Source organism: Arachis hypogaea, chromosome 3, assembly GCF_003086295.3.
Source record: "Arachis hypogaea cultivar Tifrunner chromosome 3, arahy.Tifrunner.gnm2.J5K5, whole genome shotgun sequence".
Lineage (NCBI taxonomy): Eukaryota > Viridiplantae > Streptophyta > Magnoliopsida > Fabales > Fabaceae > Arachis > Arachis hypogaea.
Window position 1 is genome coordinate 62,439,272 of NC_092038.1, and position 6,173 is coordinate 62,445,444.

Consider the following 6,173-nt stretch of genomic DNA (forward strand, 5'->3'; position numbering starts at 1 on the left):
TTCCATACTTTCTTGTTCTCTTCTCTTTTATATGAGCAGGAGCAAAGACAAAGGCATTCTTGTTGAAGCTGACCCTGAACCTGAAAGGACCTTGAAGCGAAAGCTAAGAGAAGCTAAAGCATAATTCTCTGTAGAGGACCTAACAGAAATCTTCAAAGAAGAAGACATGGCAGCCGAAAACAACAACAATACCAGCAATGCAAGGAAGCTGGGTGACTTTACTGCACCTACTCCCGACTTCTATGGGAGAAGCATCTCTATCCCTGCCATTGGAGCAAACAACTTTGAGCTTAAGCCTCAATTAATTTCTCTAATGCAAAAGAACTGCAAGTTCCATGGACTTCCATTGGAAGATACTCATCAGTTTTTAGCTGAGTTCTTGCAAATCTGTGACACTGTCAAGACTAATGGGGTTGAACCTGAGATCTACAGACTTATTCTATTCCCTTTTGCTGTAAGAGACAGAGCTCGGATATGGTTGGACTCACAACCTAAAGAAAGCCTGAACTCTTGGGAAAAGCTAGTCAATGCCTTCTTGGCAAAGTTCTTTCCACCTCAAAAATTGAGTAAGCTTAGAGTGGAAGTCCAAACCTTCAGACAGAAGGAAGGTGAATCCCTCTATGAAGCTTGGGAAAGATACAAACAATTGATCAGAAAGTGTCCTTCTGACATGCTTTCTGAATGGAGCATTATAGGTATCTTCTATGATGGTCTGTCTGAACTGTCCAAGATGTCATTGGATAGCTCTGCTGGAGGATCTCTTCATCTGAGGAAGACGCCTGCAGAAGCTCAAGAACTCATTGAAATGGTTGCAAATAACCAATTCATGTACACTTCTGAAAGGAATCCTGTGAACAATGGGACGAATCAGAAGAAAGGAGTCCTTGAGATTGATACTCTGAATGCCATACTGGCTCAGAATAAAATATTGACTCAGCAAGTCAATATGATTTCTCAAAGTCTGTCTAGAATGCAAGCTGCACCAGGAAGTACTAAGGATGCTTCATCTGAAGAAGAAGCTTATGATCCTGAGAACCCTTCAATGGAAGAGGTGAATTACATGGGAGAACCTTTTGGAAACACCTATAATCCTTCTTGGAGAAATCATCCAAATCTCTCCTGGAAGGATCAACAGAGACCTCAACAAGGTTTCAATAACAATAATGGTGGAAGAAACAGGTTTAGCAATGGCAAGCCTTTTCCATCATCTTCTCAGCAACAGACAGAGAATTCTAAGCAGAGCCACTCTGACTTAGCAACCATGGTCTCTGATCTAATCAAAACCACTCAAAGTTTCATGACTGAAACAAGGTCCTCCATTAGAAACTTGGAGGCACAAGTGGGTCAGCTGAGTAAGAAAGTTAATGAACTCCCTCCTAGTACTCTTCCAAGCAATACAGAAGAGAATCCAAAAGGAGAGTGCAAGGCCATCAACATGGCCAAATTTGGAGAGGAGGAAGAGGCAGTGAACGCCACTGAGGAAGACCTCAATGGACGTCCACTGGCCTCCAATGAGTTCCCTAATGAGGAACGATGGGAATCTGAGGCTCACACTGAGACCATAGAGATTCTATTGGATTTACTTCTGCTATTCACGAGCTCTGATGAGTATTCTTCCTCTGAAGAGGACGAAGATTTCACTGAAGAGCAAGTTGCTAAGTACCTTGGAGCAATCATGAAGCTAAATGACAAGTTATTTGGTAATGAGACTTGGGAGGATGAACCCGCTTTGCTCACCAAAGAACTGGATGACTTGACTAGGCAGAAATTACCTCAAAAGAGACAGGACCCTGGGAAGTTCTCAATACCTTGTATTATAGGCACCATGACCTTTGAGAAGGCTCTGTGTGACCTAGGGTCAAGCATAAATCACATGCCTTTCTCTGTAATGGAGAAGTTAGGGATCTTTGAGGTGCAAGCTGCAAGAATCTCACTAGAGATGGCAGACAATTCAAGAAAACAAGCTTATGGACTTGTAGAGGATGTTCTAGTAAAAGTTAAAGACCATTACATCCCAGCTAATTTTATAGTCCTAGAGACTAGGAAGTGCATGGATGAATCCATCATCCTTGGTAGACCCTTCCTAGCCACAGCAAAGGTTGTGATTGATGTTGACAGAGGAGAATTGATCATTCAAGTGAATGAAGAATCCTTCGTGTTTAAGGCTCAAGGATACCCCTTTGTAACCATGGAGAGGAAGCATGAAGAGCTTCCCTCAAAACAGAGTCAAACAGAGCCCCCACAGTCAAACTCTAAGTTTGGTGTTGGGAGGCCACAACCAAATTCTAAGTTTGGTGTTGAACCCCCACATTCAAACTCTAAGTTTGGTGTTGGGAGGTTCCAACATTGCTCTGAGTATCTGTGAGGCTCCATGAGGGCCCACTGTCAAGCTAATGACATTAAAGAAGCGCTTGTTGGGAGGCAACCCAATGTTATATTTATCTATTTTCCTTTTGTTATTTTATGTTTTCTATAGGTTGATGATCATGGGAAGTCACAAAATCAATTGAAAAAGCAAAAATAGCATGAAAAATAGAAAGAAAAATAGCACACCCTGGAGGAAAACTTGCTGGCGTTTAAACGCCAGTAAAGGCAGCAAATGGGCGTTTAACGCCCAGTCTGGCATCATTCTGGGCGTTTAACACCAGAAAGGGGCATCAGACTGGCGTTAAATGCCAGGAAGGGGCAAGAAGCTGGCGTTAAACGCCAGAAATGGGCACCAGCCCGGCGTTTAATGCCAGAATTGGTAGAATGAGCATTTTTGCTCGCCACTTGGTGCAGGGATAAATTTTCCTTGACTCCTCAGGATCTGTGGACCCCACAGGATCCCCACCTACCCCACCACTCTCTCTCTTATTCACCCATCCACCAATCACCTTAACACCTCTTCCCCAAAAAACCCCTCACCTATCAAATCCCACTATTCTCTTCACCACTCACATCCATCCTTCATAAAACCCCACATACCTCACCATTCAAATTCAAACCACTTTCCCTCCCAAACCCACCCATAATGGCGAAACCATACAACCCTTCTCCACTCCTATATAAACCCATCTTCACTCCTTCATTTTCACACAACCTAAACACTACTTCTTCCCCTTGGCCGAACCACAAAGCCACCTCAATCTCCTCTATTTCTTCTTCTTTTACTCTCTACTTTCTTCTTTTGCTCGAGGACGAGAAAACCTTCTATGTTTGGTGTGGTAAAAGCATTGCTTTTTGTTTTTCCATAACCATTTATGGCATCTAAAGCCGGAGAAACCTCTAGAAAGAGGAAAGGGAAGGCAAAAGCTTCCACCTCTGAGTCATGGGAGATGGAGAGATTCATCTCAAGGGTGCATCAAGACCACTTCTATGAAGTTGTGGCCATGAAGATGGTGATCCCCGAGGTCCCTTTCAAACTCAAAAAGAGTGAATATCCGGAGATCCGACATGAGATCCGAAGAAGAGGTTGGGAAGTTCTTACCAACCCCATTCAACAAGTCGGAATCTTAATGGTTCAAGAGTTCTATGCTAATGCACGGATCACCAAGAACATTCCATTCCCCTCCACGAAATTAGAGAAGATCAAAGAATCACGAGAGAGGAGCAACAAAGGCAAGGAAGAGACATTGAGGAGCTCAAGCACTCCATAAGATCTTCAAGAGGAAGAACAATCCGCCATCACTAAGGTGGACCCGTTCTTTAATCTCCTTGTTCTTTATTTTTCTATTTTTTGAATTTTCATGCTTATGTTTATCTATGTTTGTGTCTTATGATCATTAGTGTCTTAGTGTCTATGCCTTAAAGTTATGAATGTCCTATGAATCCATCACCTTTCTTAAATGAAAAATGTTCTTAATTGAAAAAGAGAAGAATTTCATGAATTTTGAATTTTATAACAGATTAATTATTTTGATGTGGTGGCAATACTTTGACTTCTGAATGTATGATTGAACAGTGCATATGTCTTTTGAATTTGTTGTTCATGAATGTTGGCTCTTGAAAGAATGATGAAAAAAGGAGACATGTTACTGAGGATCTGAAAAATCATAAAAATGATTCTTGAAGCAAGAAAAAGCAGTGAATACAAAAAAAAGAGAGAGAGAAAGCAAGCAGAAAAAAAAAAGCCAAAAGGCAAGGGTAAAAACAAAGTCATGATCCAAGGCAAAAAGAGTGTGCTTAAGAACCCTGGACACCTCTAATTGGGGACTCTAGCAAAGCTGAGTCACAATCTGAAAAGGTTCACCCAGTTATGTGTCTGTGGCATGTATGTATCCGATGGTAATACTGGAAGACAGAGTGCTTTGGGCCACGGCCAAGACTCATAAAGTAGCTGTGTTCAAGAATCATCATACTTAACTAGGAGAATCAATAACACTATCTGGATTCTGAGTTCCTATAGAAGCCAATCATTCTGAATTTCAAAGGATAGAGTGAGATGCCAAAACTGTTCAGAGGTAAAAAGCTAAAAGCCCCGCTCATCTAATTAATACTGATCTTCATAGATGTTTTTGGAATTCATTGCATATTCTCTTCTTTTTATCTTATTTGATTTTTAGTTGCTTGGGGACAAGCAACAATTTAAGTATGGTGTTGTGATGAGCGGATAATTTATACGCTTTTTGACATTGTTTTTAGTATGTTTTTAGTATGTTTTAGTTAGTTTTTATTATATTTTTATTAGTTTTTAGTTAAAATTTACTTTTCTGGACTTTACTATGAGTTTGTGTGTTTTTCTGTGATTTCAGGTATTTTCTGGCTGAAATTGAGGGACCAAAGCAAAAATCTGATTCAGAGGCTGAAAAGGACTGCAGATGCTGTTGGATTCTGACCTCCCTGCACTCGAAGTGGATTTTCTGGAGCTACAAAAGCCCAATTGGCGTGCTCTCAATTGCGTTGGAAAGTAGACATCCTGGGCTTTCCAGCAATGTATAATAGTCCATCCTGGGCTTTGCCCGAGATTTGATGGCCTAAACAGGGGTTCCAAGTCAGCTCAAGAATTCTGGCGTAAAACGCCGGAACTGGCACAAGAATGGGAGTTAAACGCCCAAACTGGCACAAAATCTGGCGTTTAACTCCAAGAAAAGTCTCTACATATGAAAGCTTCAATGCTCAGCCCAAGCACACACCAAATGGGTCCGGAAGTGGATTTTTATGTCATTTACTCATCTTTGTAAACCCTAAGCTACTAGTTCACTAGAAATAGGACCTTTTGCTATTATATTTGACATCTTTCGATCATGTTTTTGTGATTGAACCCTCTTTGGGAGGCTGGCCATTCGGCCATGCCTAGACCTTGTTCTTATGTATTTTCAACGGTGGAGTTTCTACACACCATAGATTAAGGTGTGGAGCTCTGCTGTACCTCGAGTATTAATGCAATTACTATTGTTCTTCTATTCAATTCAGCTCATTCTTGTTCTAAGATATTCATTCGCACCCAAGAACATGATGAATGTGATGATTATGTGACGCTCATCATCATTCTCACTTATGAACACGTGCCTGACAACCACGTCTGTTTTACTAGCAAACAAGGCTTGAATGTTTATCTCTTGGATTCCTTAATCAGAATCTTCGTGGTATAAGCTAGAATTGATGGCGGCATTCAAGAGAATTCGGAAGGTCTAAACCTTGTCTGTGGTATTCTGAGTAGGATTCAAGGATTGAATGACTGTGACGAGCTTCAAACTCCTGAAGGCTGGGCGTTAGTGACAGACGCAAAAGAATCACTGGATTCTATTCCAACCTGATTGAGAACCGATAGATGATTATCCGTGCTGTGACAGAGCGCGTTGAACATTTTCACTGAGAAGACGGGACTGTAGCCATTGACAACGGTGATGCCCAACATACAGCTTGCCATGGAAAGGAGTAAGAAGGATTGGATGAAGACATTAGGAAAGCAGAGAGACGGAAGGGACAAAGCATCTCCATACGCTTATCTGAAATTCTCACCAATGAACTGCATAAGTATCTCTATCTTTATTTTATGCTTTATTCATAAATCATCCATAACCATTTGAATCTGCCTAACTGAGATTTACAAGATGACCATAGCTTGCTTCATACCAACAATCTCCGTGGGATCGAGCCTTACTCGCGTAAGGTTTATTACTTGGACGACCTAGTGCACTTGCTGGTTAGTTGTGCAAAGTTGTGATAAAGAGTTGAGATTACAATTGAGC

At 41.2% G+C, this 6,173-nt stretch overlaps 1 non-coding gene across 1 annotated transcript; it reads right to left on the reverse strand.

The window, feature by feature from the left end:
- Nucleotides 1-568: 568 nt before the first annotated feature.
- LOC112792986 (small nucleolar RNA R71) lies at nucleotides 569-676 on the reverse strand. Its single transcript, XR_003197701.1, has one exon. It is a non-coding gene; the product is annotated as a small nucleolar RNA R71 (small nucleolar RNA).
- Nucleotides 677-6,173: the final 5,497 nt, after the last annotated feature.